A 21914-nucleotide genomic window follows, 5' to 3' on the forward strand; every position below is an offset into this window, starting at 1 on the left:
TTGTTAATTACAAGAATTAAGTTAGGCTGTATTAAAAATCTGTGGTAACTTTAATTTTCTCACGTTTTGAATGTAAGTACAAACGTACCGATTAATAAAAAAGTAATCTCGCTTATTTTGTAGTTTGATCAAGCATTTTAGTCTGTTAGGAATAGAGAAATAGGAATAGAGGAAATATTCACAAAATTTTTTTGCAGAATATTAGAGAAGAAAATATTCTAAGAGGAGTCTGTCTTTGTATATTGTGGAATTACAGTTAAATTTATGTTTGATTCCAATGGTTCCTGGACATGAACACTGAATTAAATATGAACTCATATTCAACTGTTATTTTAATTAACTGAACAATAGGTTTGCCTGTCAAACAGGGGATATTCCGAAAACAAATTCAGCTACTGACAAAGTCCGTGTCCCTAAGTGGATATACCTCGTTCTATCCTTAGAGAAGCCTTTTACGTGAAAAATTATTATAATTTAATTAATCATATGTGTTTTTTAATAGTTTTTAATTAGTACTCAAGCAGTACCTATCGTATTATTATCTATTCCTGACACAATACTGCAAAAAGCTTTGTCTATTTAATAGACAAAAATTCAATGAACTGTTTTGCAGCAAATGCTGGGCTTTATAAAGTGTAGTGGACTAGCTAATGGTTTGCAGAGAGCTTACAAATCAGTTCATCCTATTTCCTCTCTCTGTCTTGATCTAAATGCTGATCCTAGAGTATGAGCTCTTTAGTACCGCATGTCTTTTATTGCACAGTAGTATTATTATTAGTTACTTCTAACGCATTAAATGGTTAAAAAATACCGGTAATTGTTATCAAATGAAGCTTCTTAAATAATCTTTCATATCAAGCACATTAACAAGCAATCATCCCTAACGGAAAAATATAAGCCTTATGATGCGTTGCACAAAGCCTGCAAAAATACAAACACACATAAACAATGATTATATTAGTAAATATAACATAGTGTCACTTAAAAATACTGATTAAAAAAATACTAGGGCGCAGAAGTTAAGTTTGAAGGACACATTACAGAAATAGTAACATAAATGTGAGAAAACCTACTATTAGGGATTATCCTAACGTTATTAAAATATTTGATCTTGTCGAGCAGGCGATTTTAAATTGAATTTCAATGATGTTTAGTTGTAGTTGTATACTATACACATTAATTTAAATTTAATTAGAGTATTTACAGTATTCCAAAGTAATGGGTTTGGATGAAAATCTAAAGTTTTTTCAACTATTTGTAATTCGTGTTTTGAGTATAAAATTCTGAAAATATAAATTGAGGAGTATTGGATAATCGCACATGCACACTAAGTACATACATTCAGAGGCTACATAGAATGGTTGGAGATTAATTTGTAATCTCGAGTTCGAATACATCTTCCGCCACACTAGTATTTAACAAACTTTTTCAAGCTCCACTTTGTCATCTTGGCTAACTTCCTTGAATTTTTACATCGGTCCTTGATAATATTCTGGACAAAATTGAGACGTTCTTCAAGAGTAGTGAGTCCTCAAAAACTTTGAATTCAGTTGAGTTTCCACAATTATAAAGTGCTCTGTATGCATGGTTCAAGCAAGAAAGAAGCAGGCATACACCTATTTCAGGTGACTTTCTTATTGAAAAGGCCTTTTACAACAAAATAATGAAATGGATAACTTCGTGCATGTGTTGGTTGGCTGGATTAATTAAAAAGGCGTTTTGGAATTAGATTGCTAAAAGTTTCTTGTGGAAGACTCTCATGTGATGTACATTGAGTCTTTTAATGCTGAATTAAAAAAAGTGTTGATGAAATGGGCCGGATAAGGTTTATAATGCTGATGAAAGTGACTTGTTTTGGCGCCTTTTGCCCAAAAATATATTCGTGCATAGAGCCGAAGCCAGTGCCCCTGGCCGTAAATTGGCTAGACAGGATAACTTTTACGCTTTTTTCCAATGCTAGTGGCACTCACAAGCTGCAATTGCTCGTCGTTTGTGTGTTAAAAACAGAACCTGCCTGAGAAATCCTTATTACTTCTTGACAATTAATTGTCCTGGTCTTCCCGATGAAGATGAATTAAGGTCTGTTGATGGTCAAATCTGCACATTATTTTTGCCTACAAATGTCACCCCGTTGCATTCATTTTGTGTTAAAAATAAAAAAAATCTATCAAAAACTGTTTTCTTGCCACGAGTAAGTAAGCATTTCCATTTCGTGGTTTTTCTTCCCAGTTAATTTACAGTAGTTTCTCAATGTTGCAGTATAATGTCTGTACGATCTGTAAACATGTTTTTAATTAAATACAGTACTATAAGTAGGGTGTGTTATTTTTTACATAACCTCCACTAATCCGGTGATTTCGGTAATCCGGCTCTTCAAAACCCGATGTAGGGATGGATTAGCGAGATCCTATTGTACATGATGCTTTGTTGTCCGTTGTAGCAACATAAATAAGTATTACATTAGTTGATATTTTTACTGAAATCACGCTCTGCTACGACAATGTAGCGCTTTTAAAGCTACATTGGTTGATGTTTTAAAATTAAAACTTAAATTACATGAAAAGTTTGAGAAATAAATATTGGGATTTACTTTTAATTAGATTGTGAGAAGTTAGGTTATAAACGAATATGTAATCCTTTGGCAAGTTAGTGCTGTAAATTTGAAATTATTAGGAAGGCGGCTCACTGCCTTGAACTGATCAGAACTTGTCTTGTACTGCAGTTACGTTAGATCTGAGAAGGCTATTGTTCTTAAGTTTGATACGGCTGGGCCAATGAGAGAACGCCGTGGATGTTCATCAGAAGGGGGGGAAGGGTTACTATAAAGCTGCCAGCTCATAATTTTCGGCCCTTTCTTTTGGTTATTATCGTGAATTAAGTTGATAACAGTGCGCCATGTTTCCAAATTTTTTTTCCACGAGGTATTTTGAGGTAAGCACCAAATTTATTGTACGTTATATTGAAATAGTCTTCCAGATCAGATATTAAATTAATTTTGTTGCCTTTTTTATAGTAAAATTTAATTTATAGAAACTATAGAACAATCTGCATAACTGATTCTTGATGAACAATAGAGCACAATAGAATCATAAAAGTTACATTTGGTTGAAATTTGCAAGAAAAGTGAATTAAAATTGAACTTTTATAATAACTGATGGAATTTTGGAAAATTTAGTAATTTATTATTATTTAATTTGAACTGTTTTATTGTGAATTATTAATTGGAACTAAATTGATCTTTAATAATTTTTTGAGATATTGTATCTGAATTGCAAAGACTTGAAAGTTAAGGTACAACTAGTGGAAAGAAATTTTATTTTTTATTTTTGAATTTTGAGTGAACTTAGTTAGAAGTGAATATTTTTATTTTGGTTATTTCTAAGTAGTACTTGATTTTTATTTGAAAACTTTATTATTTTATTTCAGAAAAGAGCTCTGATTTTTATTTTAATATATTTCACTGATATTTTTACTTCTTTAAAAAAGACCTGTTTAATATTAATAACCGGTTTGTCAATTCTTTGTCGAAAATAGAGTGATGATAATTCTGAAACACTGAAATGTTTAATTTGCCAGTTTAAAATAAATCCATTATTTTGATTTAGAACTGTGATTTTTATTTAAGACAAACCAGATAATATTTAATAGTTAAACATCTAGTAACAAATTTTATTGAATATTCACTCGGAGCTTACTAATAAAAAATATTTTATATCGTCTTGGATGTCTGAATATTAATACCTACAATCCAAGTCGTTATATACCTCAATTAGGGAGGTTGTTATTTTATTGTTGGTTTTCGTTAATTAGCAGTAAGTAGGCATTTTTAGATTTGGATGTCGTGTGTTTAAGTAACTATCACCAAATTTTCAGGGTATGCTAACGACACTATAATGTAGTTCCCTGCCATATGTTTTGAGTATATTTCACAAAATATTAAGAAAATCTTTTTAAGAAATATTAGGAAAAATTGGTATTTTTGTAAAAGAAATCTTAAAAAACGTTCACCTTTTAATTCAATAGTTTTGTGCTACATGACATAAAATTAGCATTAATTGCATTCGCACTCCCCTAAATGGTTGTACTTGTAAATAAAACTAACTCATTATTCACAGCACAGTTAAAGATCGTGTTAGTTACCAATAATTATTGATCTCATTGTCATGTTTGGACTATCCGCCCAGTGTGTCAAACCTCGGCTAGGGCTGATATCGTAGCTGAGTGATAACTGCATTGTCGAAACCTTTTGTTATCTCTATCAACTTCTCAGTTTTGTTTTCCTTTCACGTTTCCTTTCCTCCAATTTAATCATTTCGCATGAACTCGGTAAAATGTGATAATTAAATTAATCAATTCAATAACATGTATTTTATTTTAACTAAATATAACGGAAAGTGGAAAGAAATTGCCTAAAAATAAGTTATTCATTACCTCAAATAACTGCTATTAAATAATATTTTATGAGTTGTACATGATAATTTTAAGGTCGTTTGTAATGTATAATTTAAAGTAATTACTGACAAAAATGTTATATGGAGGTGGTACGTATTTTATAATTTATTTTAGCAATCACCCTTCAAAACTTTAGATGAAAAGTAACCCCTCGAGACAACTAATATTATTTATACAACAAAGAAATAAAATATAATCTAGTTTATATCTTGGGCGCATTAAAAAACTTGAAATAACTAAAAGTCTTTTTTGTCCAAGATTAGATTAATCATATTTTATGTTTAGACCAGATATCACCATATAAAAGGTCTAGAATATTTATTATTTTCTTTTACAAGTATTTTTACGATACTTTCCTTTAGATAACCAATATATTACTGTGGACCAAGTCAGTATGCATATTTAACTATTAGTTAGAAGAATTTATTATACAAAGGCCCAAAATATAAATCTATTTCTTACATATAACAATTAACTATGCCACGTTACCATGAAAACAGCAACTTCTAAACCATAACACTTTCCAAATATGTTGCAAATAGAGTGGCCACATGATTCATTTTGCTCCTGTAAAGTCGGTACGTACAGAGTTAGCAGTGTTCGCTCTGCTTCGGATCTTTGACCCTGACACCACGGATGAGCCTCTGCTGTTTTGACGGCAAGATGTTTCAAATGGGTAAGTCAAGGTATCAAATTGTTCATTGAAATTACCTCACGTAGATGTTTTTTGAATATTTATGTTGAACAATAGCCTAAAGTTTAGACTGTAGCAACCCATGTATTTGTCTTATTTCCTGAAGGAGAGAAAACTCAATTATTGTATCCTAAATTTATGTACATGTTACAATAAAATTACTGTATGTACTCCGGTTACTATGACACAAGAGCCCGTATATTATTAATATTACCGCTAAGACATAGGGTAATACTTTTCTTGCTGTATTTGAAATTGGTATTGCTGTATTTCAATAATTGCTTAATTGCTGACTCTTTGGGAGCATATAGTATTAGTCACATCAAACTGATTCAGATTCCATGAAGGAAAATAATTATTATAAAGTTCTTCTTTTCAATTGTTTGGTACCCGTGAAATTCATAGGTCTGATTCCTGCTTCCAACGGGCGAAGAAGCCCGCATCATATACGAGTAGACAATTGAACGAAAGAAAACTTGTTACATCAATGGAATGTCAGTGTGATTACTCGAATTTTGCTGCAGGCAATGACTGACTGACACCACTCAATCGATTAATTAGTTTCTTATTAGAATCAGGAATTTGTCCGATTCTTCTTGAATTATCGTGTTTTCGAAGGGGAAATAAGGTTAACAGGAAACTAACGTCCTATTTTAATTCTACTCCTATATTTTCAACAAAATGTTTTTTAAGGGCATATACTAAATACCAGAGGGCTGCTTGAAACCACACCATTGTTGAATTAATGATAATCCAATTGATAAGCTTAATAACCTCGTAAAATATTTTTAGATAGTTTAAAAAAATATAAACCTGTTTCAATTATATTTATAGAACTTTCTATAGCATTCGACTGTGTGGATCAATAATAAATTTTTTTTAAATGAAGATTTCGGTGTCCAATTACGTGGCTTGCTTTTACCACAAAAATGAAGCATGTTTAATTGATAAAACTGTCTAGTTCACAATATTTTGTTAAATATATATTAACATTACATTCATAGTCCCACAAGAATCGATTCTTGGATCTTTACCATTCAAGGTGAACGTCAAGAGATTGAAAGATGTTGTCAAAAAGATACAATTTATTTAATATGCTGTCAACACTATACTTTGTTTCAAAAGAATCACAGGTATCAGTAAACCAAATAAATATTATTTTATAATTGCTTGCTTGTAGTATTATACTCAAACTAATTATTATGTATTTATTAAAAATTTTAAATCATGTTTCAGTAAGCTATATAACTTATCCTCCACGCGAGATGACACAGTAACGTAAGTATTTGGGACATTTCAGGTTAAAATTTAATGCCATTCTTAAACTACAGTTTTGCTCACATCTCAAGATTTTTATAACACTCTTTTATAAGGTATTATAAATAAAACAGCCAACTAATTGATGTCATATTTGTGATTCGAGGGTTTTGTTCTGAATATTTTCAGGTGGCTTCGGTCCTGCGTCGGCTTGACGTCCCTCTTTTACATTTTCACGTAACACTACTCCACGTGTGTTGCAAAACACAAAAAGTATGACTGATGATTGAATGGAAAAGTGTGAAAGTATGCGTGCGTGTAGAACTACATGTAATTACAACAGTGATTCTCCACTACACAACATCTTAAGGTATACTAAATTTATTTGCTTTTATTATGCTTTAATTTTACGTATGTGTTCAATAAATATACATATAATAATAATATTTATTTAATTAAGGTATATTTATATAATTTTATGGGTTTTGGGAACTTTATGGTTGAAAATGATACATTATTATATGCTGTCTTTTCTGATTGTTACAGGGTGATGTCGTCAATGCGGCAGGAAGTTGCCCCACTCACACTGATACACACACGACACATACACTAGGTAATGTATTGTTCTAATTTAAAATACAATCAATTTGGTTGAAACTGTTGTTTCAGAATGGCACACTAATATTTATTACTTTAGTGTATGTGCATATGAGAACATTTCATGATCTCATCAAATTACTCATAATCTTAAAAACATATGTAATTTCTATCTTAGAGTCCTGTTGAGGTCATATTTCCTAACACACTACTACATTCATCGTCTTATAGAAATAAAGTTGATATCATAAAATATAGCAAAACAAATCTGATATTTTATTCCAATTTTATAAAATATAAAATTTTTTAAATTCCAATAATGTCCTGTATATTATGTCAAACCTGTGAATAGTTTTGAATATAAAAAAATGTTAAATTTAATAAAATAAAAAAGTTGTTTTGTACAATTTGATATTTTTCATTGCTTCCCACTTATGACGTTGCCTTCAGTTTTAACGTGTGCAGCACTTGAATCATATAATATATATGATATAAAGTTCTTAATTTTTACCTTTTAGACTAAACTTAAGAGTAGATAGAAACGTAGACACACACACACACAAAGGAATAGAAAATCGTTGTGGGTTTACAAATTTATTTTACGTATTTATTTGGCGCCACCATTGCTTGTTTGCCTGTCCTAAGATTTCTACCTTATGATATTATTTTGAAAAGTATTTCTTTACTTGTTTCTTTTTAAGTGGTGTACGTCCAGTAATCCAGATCCGATTGTTATAGTTTATACACTTAACTTGGTTTTTAGAAATTTATAGGAAGTTCATCTTAGAAAATAAATCGTCATATTTGACAGTTATGGCAGTGATCGACATTGAAAAGTATCAATAGGGTAAAAATATGAAATAATAAAGTTTTCTCTTTAATTATATTTCTTACGCTTTACACACCACAGATAACACCCAGACAAATAAATATATTTTAAGTTATATGTAGATATTGTAACTAACGATTTTGTCTCCCTTTAATATCCTGACAAAGTAGCCTGGTTTACAATCAATTTCTTCCAGGTTAACCAGTAAACTAAGATTGGTTGTATCATAAGCTTTTTATGAACGCGTAGGTCACCCTTCGTTGTAACTGTTCTATCTGATTCATCTAGACAATGTTGTAACAGCTGTACTACATGTTTATGTTTATAAGCATTAATGTTAGTGTTTCTTATTTGGATTAAATATAAATATACAAAATTTACCATAGTTAATAGTATATCATGCCACTAGTCAAAAGCGAGGTTGTTTCGTCAACCAAATATTATCATCCACTAGGAGATCATAGTGGAACAGATGTCTGCTAATCAACCATGAGTTTTAGCTACTTCAGCTATCATTAAATTCCATATAAAGAGTAGTCTGGGTCCGAAATATATATTCAACGTCACAAAACCGTAGGAGGAATGCATATGTTATTAGCTGCAAAGCGCTCACAATTCTTTCCTCAACCTTCTCCTTTGAAGCATAAATTTGGGATAAATGTAAATTTGTTCCAGTGTCCCTAAGAAAAGGCTGTTCTTCAATTTTTCCTTGATAAAGAAACGGCGGAACTACACTAGTGCGAGATCACTAGCCGCTAATAGTGATCCCCCGGCTTTTCCCCGAGGCTCTGATGGTGTGTACTGATAGGATTTGATACATTTACCGGTTTAATTTCCTCATTTCCCGTGATATCAGCAAAAAAGGTTTCATTTTCCACTGCTAGAACTCAATTAAATATTCAATCACGAGTTAGACCTGGTTCCGTCTCCTTTGACTTCACCAATTTATTGCCTTAATGTATTTCTCCATAAAGATCTCCGGGGTGTTGATAATGTTAGTAGCCTCCACTAACTGTGGTCGTGAGCTAATGGAAATTATTAACGGAAGATGTTACTAAGAATATTTAATAAAAGAAATATTTCATGAGCTTAATGAATCTACGAATTTATTTATTATAAAGTTCATATAGAAACTAAATTCATAATGTTTTCAATATTTAGTCGTTTTTAATCGATGTCAATTTAACCTTTATGAAAAGGTTAGTCCAATATTTAGCACTGGTCTTATCGTTCTATATGTGGAAACGTGGAATTCTTATCATATGAGAAGAATGATAAGAATTAATTCAAAAGTATCTATAATATAACGGTTCTGTTGATACATCTCTCAAGTCAGCACATTGTGCACTTGAAAGATTGGGTGGAATTGAACAAGAAATCCTCAGTGAAGTTTAATAACAGATGGAGTAAGCTCTACGAGTATATGTATATTACGTAAATTGCAACCGAGAATAGAATACATTTTCGTTTAATATCAACCGGTTTGTCACATAAAAATACTCGTTTCTTGTCTATATCTACTCAAATTTCAATACTTAATAAAAATTATATAACCTGAAAATAATAAACGCTGTTATCAAGTATTAATACTTTAAAATTCAATACGTCTTAGTGAGAATTTGCGGATCTACATTCTTCTCTTGTTGAGGAAGTGCATATTGCCTTCGGTAGAATGCAGCACACGTGACGTAACATAAATATCTCAAATAACCAACCTAAAAAGGGAGGGGAGTATTACATGTTAGAAGGGCGACGACCTCCCCAAGGACAGGCCCTAGTACCATGTAATGATCTAACCTGGGTGCGCATAGCAAGTTTCACTGCAGCCATTGCTGTTTGTTCTAGTTATTATGGATGCACGACTACTGTTTTAAGCATAGGCAGTCCCAATCCTTGCCAAGGTTGGTCATTTTATATTCTTAAATTTAAATTTTATTAGATTTATTTGACACTTTCATCCCTATATAGATCGGGAAGTTTTATCTCATATAGCCTACATTTACTTCGTAACTTATTTTCTGTCTGTATATTATTACCTGACGGTGATTTGACATTTATTTCTAAATCTAACTATTGGGTGTTTTTAATGTAACGTTGTTATGATGTTTTTAGACTTTATTCTCCGTATCTTTCAGGCTTGGTCTATTTATTCTTACTTTTTTCTATATTTTCATAGTAATTTGCTTTAAAATAGATGGTTATTTTGCACAAAACCCTGGAAAAAATTCACGGATGAAATTGTAATCAACTATCCAAATCGGTATAAAATATTTTTGATTAGTTATGCCTGATCTATGCTTAACCAGTGAACTGTATTAAAAACTAAAACCACTGTGGCCCAAAACGCTACAGGCGAAACTACCTTCGCCAGAGCACTAGTTTATCGTGTTAATCGTTACTTTCAACTAGAGTAATTTCAACGATTGGCGTCCATATCAGTTCAATATATCGTGAAAGCTCAACTTTACGAACATAAAAACCTGTTCAAGTTCCCTAACCGGATGGATTAAAAATAGGGCTTCCACTATATTATGTTTTTAAACTGAAATTAAAACTAACTATCTGTTTTGACAGGTAAAAAGTTTAAAACTCCTACAATCGAGTAAAATTGGTTTTATCTTGCTTAAAAGGCGTTTCAAGCTATGACACATGTAACGTCTTTCAAAATATCATTATAAAGGGTAGTCCCAAAGGAGAAACTTTTTCGGCTAGTCTCTAGCCTAACTGTAGGAAAATTCAGCATTCCACGCTGACTAACGCATCGATCAGTAACCTCTTCCCGGGAACTAAGTCTCTCACTAAGGTACTGCGGCTCCTTTAGAGACAAGACTTATTGGACCATGCAGCACGTCAACATCCTGCAGAAGACTTCCATAGGAAGCAGGTAGACAGCCTCGCGATAAGTGGAACGCTTAGTGAAATCGTGATTAGATGTACCTTACTTCGGTGTTCTGCAACTTTAGAATCCTTCCCATGGCTACTCTCACATAGTGCATAGCGGTAATAAAATCTGACAAAGTGACAGACTGCATGTGGTCTACTTTGGCGGGTTTCAGTAATAGTTTTATAAACCTATAGAGTCCCTTAAACCTTCAATAGGATTGATGAATGACGTAGGTGACGTAATCAGAAAATATGAGCTCTTCTTTAAGGTCTATGCCCAGCGGCACATACAAATCAAATCAAATAAAAAAAAATCGTTTATTCTCCAAAAAAAAATTACAAATGATATAATTATATTAATATATTCATTGTCTAAAAATATACAATTACTATAAATATTTGGGTTTTTAACGTATATTGTGTAAAATAAATTTATATTTTTCTAATTTAATTATTTGAGAAATATTCTCACATGGGCTACTAAAGCCTGTGCGTGAGAACGAGTCACCACAAAGTACTTGATTGGTATTTCAAACCTTAAAAATGTTTGTTATATCTTATTAAGTAAAAAGAAAAATTAAATAAAATAAAGTAAAAATAATGTTTCATAGAATGAAAAATAAAACTAAAGTGAGAATGTATCTAGATGAAGTAAGTGAATAGACATAATTATTAGAAGGACAAACGACCAACACTGTCGGAGATCAAGACCACGGACAGGCCTTGGTGGCAACTCTTAGTTTGCAGACGGACATCGGAAAAACCTGCGTACAAAAATTCACCATTCCTTATCATCGAGGGTTGTTATCTATATTTATGGCATCAACGTATTAGTCTCGCATGACCTCCCCCAGAAGACACACACACTCAAGTTCACATAACACACGCGCGCGCAAACGCTCGCGTGCAGCACACACACACACACACACACACACAACACAACACACACACACACACACACACACACACACACACACACACACACACACACAACACACACACACACACACATTCGCACACACATATTTACACAAAAACTAAAAAACTCGCTCACTCTATATTACTTATTTCTAATATTTACTTACAAGCCAACATACATACAATCTTATTAGGTATATACTCCCAAACAAACCCAAATGCTTCCAGTATATTTCAAACATACTCACGCGTACATCCTTACATGCCTGTTACACCAACACTTTATATTCATTTTTCCGCCTCCCATCCCAACCCACATCATCTATTGTCTATAATTTGATGTAATTAAGAATTCAGTAACGATCTCTTCCCACCAAATTTAGCCAATTAATAATTCTTCTTTTTAGAGAAAACATTGTTATATAATTAGTATTTTTTATGGAATCCGGCAATTTATTAAAAATAATGTGTGCTATATAATATGTATTAGTAGTTAGAGAAGGTTTTAATTAATCTCGGAATTCTAGTCTGTCCCTGTAGTAGCGTATCTTGTGGAATATTCATGAGGCAAAGAGTCAAATAGGTTTGGTTGATGTTTAAAAACGTAAATAACAAGTGCTTTGATGTAAAGCTGTCTAACATCCAAAACTTGCATTTCATTGTACAAAGCATCCGAAGAGTACCTTCGACACCTCCCCAATGCCGCCTTCATAATAGATTTCTGTGTGACGAGAAGCCGATCTATAACTGTCCTGTAAGCACCCCCCCCATGCTAAAATTCCCCCCTCAATAATTGACTGCACATATGCGAAATATGCCATCCTAATTTCTCTAATTGTCAGCACTTCATGTAATTGTTGAAAAGCGAAAATCATTTTCCTTAATCTCTTATTTATATAACGTACGTGTACAGTCCCACGTCAATCGATTGTCAAACATAACGCCAAGATATTTATACTCATTAACACGGTCAATTATGTCACAAGGGCAATCAGTATTACGAGTGAAGTCGTCGCATACGTGGAGCTTAATACTATTAATCGAAGTGTCGCTGGATTCTCGTAATGATAAGGGCATAAATTTTGTTTTAGCAACGTTCAAGGTTAACAAATTTTGATCAAACCATTTTTTTTTACTTTTGACATACTTTGAGCTGCTTTTACGAAAATATCGTCCCACGTTTCCGCTTGGAATAAAATTGCAGTGTCATCAGCAAAAAGATACAAGCTACCGGAAATATTGATTTTTGAAATATTATTCATGTAAATTAAAAATAATAATGGTCCCAAGAGTACTCCCCTGGATTACACCATAGTTGACGGGTTTCAGGTCACTATTAACACCATTGATAGTTGTAAACTGCTCTCTGTTAGCCAAGTATGTTTGGAACCAGTTAAATGATGTTCCACGTACGCCAATCAAATGAAGTTTCTGAAGTAATTTTTTTCCTGTCTACCGTATCAAAATGCTTTTGCTAGATCTAGAAATATTAATAAACATCGGGTTACCTTTGCTTAATGCCAAATTGATATCTTTCGTTACTGAGAACAGCGCATCGGCCACATTTTTAGATCTCCTGAACACCGAAACTGGCGGTCTGTCAGAATATTTAGTCTTTCAATATAATCCGTGAGTTGATTTCTTACGATTTTTCTCTAACACTTTAGAGAAGACACTAAGTAAGCTAATTGGACGGAAGTTAGATTTTTTCTGTAATATCATTGCTCTTAAACAGTGGAATCACTTTAGCAACCTTGAAAGCATCGGGAAAACTTCCCGGAACGTATGCTACTGTTTAATAATGTGTAGCAGAGGTTCACAAAACAGCTGAAAGTTGTCTTTAAGAAAGGAAGCGGAAATGCAATCGTACCCAGGAGCTGAGCCTCCGCGTAGGCTACTGACACAGTTGTATAAGTCTTGTTCCGTGACAGTTCTCTCATAGTAAAAACAGAGTCCACAGTATAGTCGTTATCGTCTACAACAAGTGGACCGCTCGAGTCGATTAAGCTAGCCAAGTTAAATCCAACTTGTGAGAAATAGTCATTGAATTCGTCGGCCCACCTGTTTACTTACATCATTCATCGTTCGCGTACTGTCCTGTTACCTGTATACTGTTCTAGAGGAAATCCGTCATTTTTATTAGTCCTTCCACTCATTTTCGTTGAACGGCTTGCCAAAAAAATTTTAGGGTTTATTGCAATTATTGTTAATTTTTGTCCTAAAGTAGTTCTTTTTTGTAATCCTTATAAGTCTGTCCAGTCTGTTCCTGTATGTCATGAAATAAAGTTTCAAATCAGTATTAAATGGTTGTTTTCTCAAAAGCTTACTCAATTTATCTCTTTTCTCCTGATAGACCGTACTAGGCTTTCTGTAATCCAAGGTTTCAATTTACGTAGTCTCGGTTTGGTATTAGTAATATTTTTACACGCGTTGTCCCGTACAGTCTTTTATAGTGGCTAAAAACAGATTAGCGCTAGTATTTGAGATCCGCTGTGTCAATAACATGAGTCCAGTCACACCCGTTTATGTTATGTTGCAATTTGTATTTGTCTAAGATGTAGTTAGTGGCAATTGGATAGCTTGGATTAGACCGAGGTAATTTATTTCAATGTTTAAACACACAATACTGTAATGATCTGTAATATTATTCGCTATTACAGCAGTTTTAATCTGATCATAGTTATTGTGCTTCACAAATATAATGGTCTATACAAGTCTTACTGTCCCCTACGACTCTAGTCGGTTCCGTAATACCACACATAAAACCAGTCCTCATACATCACGTCCAAGTGATGATCTGTAATTAGTAATACACTATAGTAGATAACGCATTGCTTATTTAAAAGTCAATTTGGCTACAATAGCTCTTTCAGACTGGCACACTAATATTATTTAGTGTATAGTGTACACGAGAATAGTTTATAATCTTAATGTAACTGCAATTACTCATGGCTATTATTTGTTCATGATTTGTATTATTTGTATATTTTCATCTTAATAGTTTATCGCCTTAGATAGATATGAAGTTTAGTATTGTACTTATTTAAACTAATCTGGTGACTTTGCCACTATATAATATGACGACATGTAAAGTAATAGTAAAATTACAGTGTTCCTAGTTGAAAAGAAATGTTATTAACTATACTAAGAAGTGTAGATCTCTAAAACAAGCATATGATCGATAACCTAGTTTGGACGATCGAAATATTTACGTATTATAAAGGGTAGCCAAATCTTATAACTGCGTGAAGGAATATATTATTTTAAATTCTGACGCTTTCTTGTTGCTAATGATCAGCACCGTACAATATTCTATCAAGGTCAGTATTATTTACGGAGATACCTACTAAAGGTCTGACAAAATATATGTTGTACCTAAAGATACTAATTATTCGAAGATACTAGCTTACTAAAGCTCTGATCAAATATGTAGTTTGAATAAGTGTAATGTTTCACAATTATTTCTTATAATTGCATTGTTTGAAGCACTGCCCATGGTACTTAGGAGTCTTTCTTGTGATATAGATCAAATTTACGCAGTAAGAATTGAGGTGCATATCAACCAATAGAATTTTGCTGAGGGTTACCGAAACTTGTTAATCTTATGGGTAACTTAAAAGGTACGCTACCCTAATGGCAACAATAAATGGAAGAATATATCATTTGTAAATAAATATCCCTTAGTTAGGCCACCCAATTTAAATGGTTGTAAACCCAGCGTTACGCCCACTTTCCTGAACCATAGCAACCGATAAATGTTCTTAAATGAAACATCGGTTTTTATCGATGGTTGGAGATGCCTAAAAGAAATTTTAAATATGATTATTAGAAAGAAATAGTAAATATGCCATAATTTAAAAGTTTATTATCACTAAATCGTAAACTCATAAAATGTGGTTCAATCAGATAAGCTGTTGTACCGCAAATGTATATACATGTAATATATAAATCACTATCACAGGCTTACCATTAGAAGAAACAAAAGTCAATGTGACTGTTAAGTAACAATAGTGAAACTGGCAACATGATTTGGTAGCAGTTCAAATATGCATTACAGGGAACCAATCCGAATGTAATTAATTAATCCACGTTTATGTAGTGGCGCGGCTCGGTCAGTATTTAACAGAACTACATGCAAATTCATCTAAAAGGTTCCAAAATAATATATGTTTTGCCCTATTATAACCTAAAACCTTGTAACGTCCTCTCTTAATAGGAAAATAAATTCCTTAAAAACAAGTCTATTATACACAAAAGGTTACCACTGTAAATTAATTACCAAGAATTTAATATTTATGAACGCCTGTATTGAGTTTGCTAATGGACGGAACTAAAAACTTGTGATATAGGATTTGTAAACATAAGCTAAAGATTAATTTGTTTTGTTACGTCTTCTCAATTCATGATACTTTTTAAAATTATCCTAGTATAATTCTATTAAACAAAATTAAATACACTAACAAGGACTACTATCGAGGAAGAGAATAATGTATTTTGATTTACCATTCGGAGTAGTGCCAAGATAGACCTTTAGGTTCTTTCTTCGGAGACTCAGATGTAAAGATTTAATGAGCATTCTAGATGGCAGTTGCCGAGTGGGTTAACTTGCACTAACTGTCGTAACCTCTCACCGGGAGACAGAAATGCACCTATAAGTCCACGTTATATCAAGCCACTAAGACCACAGGTCATAAAATTTGGATTTCATGAAGACGATTGTATGACGACGTATGATTTGTTAAATAAAACAGTGTTTCACCCTAGATCAATCAGACCGATTTATGTCTCTGAAATAGTTCTTGTGCAAAATATTTACACACTGTTACTTGTTTTAATGGAAAAGAAACCCGTTATTAATAAAAAGAAAATAAAAGTAAACATGAAAAATCACGTTTAATAAAGCCAGCTGGTGTAAATGTTTCAGTTACATCTCTGTGGCACAGCTGACAAAATATGTAAATGGTATTGATGAAACATTTTATATCAAGCATCGCTTTGTATTTATTATTGCCAACATTTCCTAGAATACATTTTAAATGAAAAGGATATGTCATTAACATAATTTGGTGAGCTACCTTCTTGTTTTCTTAAAATTATAATCTTGTGTAGTTTCATCAGGGTAAGACTTGCTGGTATTTTATCGATCCATTTTAACCTAAAACTAACTTTTTTCTTAACCATTTTCAGAATACCTTGCCATTGGTTGTCTTTTTCTTGTTGGAAGATGTAAAAAATATGCCCTGTCCTTTTAATTTCAAATAATTACACATTTGAAAAATATTAATAATGAAATAAAACTGATACTTAATTTGTATATATTATTATATCAGTGATTTACAATCAATGTGGACAATTACGGTTACTTATGATTAGCCCAGTATTGTTGCTTGTGAATTGTCTAAATATTCCGCAAAGTTACGTGTTCCATTTTTGTGTTTTAACATGGACCACATCCATTTCTTTTATTGTTGGTTTATACATGCAAGGTAGGAGTACGCTGTACCACGTGTTGTGTAATAGGCTTCGCTAAAGTTGCAAGCTAAATATTAATCACATAGCTCATTTCATTATCGTCATGCTGTCATACAGATAAAGGATACAGAATAGAAAACTTAACACCCTCTCAGTAGGCATAAACAGAATTTTTTAGCCCACTAAGTGCTTCAATAACGCTCAACCAAATTCTACAGTTGAACATGAATCATAGAACTTAATGTTGTCTATGTAGAATTGAAGTATCCTGAATATTTTAATGGCTGAAGATGGTATTTATTGAGATATCATGCTAATGATACATTCACATTTTTGTTCCTTGAGTTAGGTTAAAAACCTGTGTTTAATAATTAGTTCTAGTGAGGTAGGTAGTGTACTAACTAATGATTGCCCTGAAATGATGCGTTGCTAATCTTTACAATAGTTATTTTCTTTTTACTGTGTAAATATTGTACATACTCTCAAATGATTGTACTTAACTTTCTTACTACTTAAGATTTTTTCGTTAAATCAATACTCTGTCATTCCAGACATTTAAATAAAAATTTTACTTATAAATGTATCGGATATTGCAATAAAGAATGCTTTTCAAATTGGAGCTATAACGAAACAGCCAATAACTGAAGACAATTGATGCAGCAAAACTTTTAAATTTTTAAACAAGGTATCTGTGTTATGAAAACATCGATAAAACTAAGGTCTTTATAAATTATATATTTAGAGAAGCTTCGTAAGATATAATGAGACAGAATAATATATTATAAAAATTTGATGATCTAATATACAAGAAGAAATTTACCTTATGTTTTATGTTGTAAATAATTGACAATATCCGCGTGTATCGGTGGTTCACACAGACACACACTACGACAGCAAAGAAATCAACATGCGCATGCGCCAACTTTTACAACAGCTGATATAGCTAAATATGATTTATTCTTTTCCGTACGTTTTCAACGTGTTACATTGTCGGTGTGCAAAGGGGAGCGAGAAGGCAATTTTTTTTTATTTTTACAAATTCAATTTAATTTTTTTTATTATTCCTTGGAATGTCTTCTTTAAGAAAATATAAGGTTCAATGTCGTGGGATGATTATTTAGCTTACTATAAATATTTTTGTAAGCCATGTCACGTCAGATTTTTTACCCTTTGCGCGTGGGCGGGCGCTTATGAACTAAGCTTACATTCATATAGTATACCTTGCAAGTAACTTTTAGTGTGTGTCATGTTATTTTGGTACACCAAAGGCCAAATAAAAGAGTGTTTCTGCAATCAGCTGACAGTAAACCAACAAAGTGAAGTGTATTAGTGTGGCTGACCCTGAACTTCTGAAAAAGTGCCTTCATCAAAAAACTCAAAATCCGAATGAAAGTTTCAATAATGTTGTGGGGTCGAAAATACCTAAAAATGTTTTTGTAAGGCTGAACACTTTTCAACTTGGAGTTTATGATGCTGTTTTAAACTTTAATGATGGATACTGCAGCAAGTTAAATATTTACAAACGCCTGGGCCTAAACTTGAGTGAGAAATCAGCTTGTGCACTTCGCGATTTGGATATTACGCGGAAGAAAAAAGCGGACAAAGCGGCTGAAAATATGACAAAGGAAGCTAGAATTAACAGAATAGAAAAAGAAAAATTGTGTTGGAAGAGGAAGAAGAGAAAGCAGATGATCCAGCCTATGGTGGAGGGATGTTTTGAGCTTATTAGTGAGTTTTGACTTTAATGCTCATTCTCCGTAACTATAATATTTCAATACTTAGGTACATGTTTCTCAAAAACTATTGGAGGTAGAGAGTTGAATTTTTTGTGCGTTTGAAGATGGCTATATTCAACAAATACATGCTAAATCAAGGTCTTAATATTACATTAACCCTTTAGAAAAAAATTAAGTAATGTGAAAATTAAAACTTTTAAAATCATATTTTTCAAAAATTCAAAAACTATAGTAAACTTTGTTAAGAAATGTTAAAACAGCATGTGTTTACTCAATATAGTGTATATAATACGGTGTAAAAATTTCATGTACGTAGTCCAATTAGTTCTTGAGAAAAATGTACCTGAAAATTGGTCATTTAACATTGTCGGGATAGGGCCTTCCCGCTCCCCTTAATGTGTATATATTTGCTAATTAATAAACATTAACTTAATTATTAATCCTCTGACTATTTATTTACAACATTTTATATGAATAATTACAAACATTGAAACATCATATTATGTTACATAAAAGAACAATTTATTAAAGTTTTGGTTACACTACATCAAAACAACTTTAATAATTTTAAATGTTACAAATTGAGTATTAAAAATGTATTATTATTATTAGGAAGACAAAAACGGTATTTTATTGAGGGATAGTGCAGCTCCTGTATGTCACTTTTGTTAGTACTCTCCATATGTCCAGGACGAACCATTCTATTTTATCTGTTTAGTAAAGATCAAACATTTTATGGGACTAGTCTTAGCATAAAAAAATAGGAGGGGTAGAATAAAAATGAAATGGAAAATTTGTCTGTCTCTACAAAAATATGATACAACAATGCACATTCACTGGCATAGTAGGTTACTTGTACTTGCAGTGCTAACACTAAAGTAATGTCATATTGACAGATACTTGATCATGAGATGGGTAATGTGAAATGCTAGCTATGATAGACATCACTAGTTTAATTGTTGATCCGATATTAATGAGGAGTATTTACAGTGGATTGGCGTATGATGGTGTCATGATGTTGTAGCTTTGTAGGATTGTGTGTTGGGAGAGTGTCTTTTGATTGTGGTAAATGTAGGTAGAGGTAGAGGTAGAGAGGTAGAGGTAGAGAGAGAGAGAGAGGTAGAGAGAGAGAGAGAGGAGAGAGAGAGAGAGAGAGGAGAGAGAGAGAGAGAGAGAGAGAGAGAGAGGAGAGAGAGAGAGAGAGAGAGAGAGAGAGAGAGAGAGAGAGAGAGAGAGAGAGAGAGAGGAGAGAGAGGAGAGAGAGAGAGAGGAGAGAGAGAGAGAGAGAGAGAGAGAGGAGAGAGAGAGAGAGAGAGAGAGAGAGAGAGAGGAGAGAGAGAGAGAGAGGAGAGAGAGAGAGAGAGAGAGAGAGAGAGAGAGACTGATACTCCTGATAAACTCTTGTCGATATAATTTTTCTTTTTTATCATTTGGCTTAAAATTTTTATTGTTATCCATTCATCATCACGTTTTTATTTTTGCCGTTATTATCTGGTAGTCATCCTATTCTCTAACACTTGTTTTGTTGTAGCTATGATGTATTTGTTTGTTTTTTTTTATATTACTAGTGTATATACGTTACATTACTACGTTTAATATTGAGGCCTGATTCATTCTTATATACAGAGTTTTCATATTTACAAGCATTTAAAAAAGGTTGTGAAAAAAAGTTAGCGATAAAGCCAAATCTAAGTTTTTATATTATATAAACGTTTTGATATCTTTTAATTATACACAAGCGTAGGCCGATCTGGGTTTTTTTAAAGAAATTTTAAACCCGTTGGAAACTATTCAAATACAAATTTAACTTATATTTCAAATACGTAAATAACTTTAATTTACTTTACATATTGAAAACGTGATATTTTTTGCAAATATAACTACATTAAAATGTCATACTTTGCATAAATATTGAAATAATTTTAAAAAATTTCTAATTTTGAACGGAGGCACTGTTCTACAAGAAATGTAAATGAAAACTTTTACTCTCATAAATGTCAAAAAATCTATCAACAAAAATTCGTTACGAACTGTATGAAATCAACCAAATCTCGAAATAATTCTTAATTTCGAGATATATATAATAAAACCTTCCGAAAAAACTTAATATTTTGCAAAATATTTAACCGACATGTAAATGCATTAAAAAGACTAGTATTTTTAATAAGACAAGTCTCATTAATCCGTCAGTCTTTTCCATGTAGAGAGTAATCAATACATTTTAATATTTAAATAGCTCTTACTGACATTGTTGGATAATTTAAATACATTTCAAAATATGATGAGATTAAACAAAAATTTAAATCTGTTATTAAAAAAGTGACTACATTTTTAAAAGTTGTGAGGAAACTAATTGTAATAAGAAACAATTAAAAGAAATAATCCATCACGTGAATCAATCTATATAGCTAGAAATTTGTAGCTTGACTTTTCATATGAAAAACATATCGTAAACATTACAGCTAAATAAAAATTTCATTATTATCTAAAGATTATATACCTGTTAATAAATTTGAAAACTATTCAAACACAAATTTAATAAATAAAAGTAGTAAATACGTGATATTTATGGAAAAATATGTGACTTTAAATAAGTATATTGCATCAAATACGGTATTTAAATTATTATTTGTTCATACTAAATTTAGATATGAGCCAATTACTCCATGAGACTAAATATAGTGTTTATTACAATTTTTCATTAGAATTATAGAAGTACAGATTGTATTAATCTCTGATTTGCATTATTAGAAAGTTTCTATGGAAACTAATAATAAAATTATTTATGTATTCTTTTATGATCTTGTGTTCGTAATAGGTCGGGACAACATTTAGCGGTGGTGTTTGCGATTTATATATGTTAAACTTGGAATTATCATCCTTTCAATGTTCTAATATAACGTCAATATTATCTATAATAATATCGGTAAGCACCTAGTGCACTTGAAAGATTTTGCAAGATTTCCTATCACTCTACAAGCAAATCAGACAATCATATTGCGTATCGCCTTTATTTATACTATTTAAATGGTAACCGAGAATCAAATAAGTTTACATTAAATTATCTCAAGGGGTT

This window comes from Homalodisca vitripennis, unplaced genomic scaffold, assembly GCF_021130785.1.
Source record: "Homalodisca vitripennis isolate AUS2020 unplaced genomic scaffold, UT_GWSS_2.1 ScUCBcl_437;HRSCAF=2426, whole genome shotgun sequence".
Taxonomy (NCBI): domain Eukaryota; kingdom Metazoa; phylum Arthropoda; class Insecta; order Hemiptera; family Cicadellidae; genus Homalodisca; species Homalodisca vitripennis.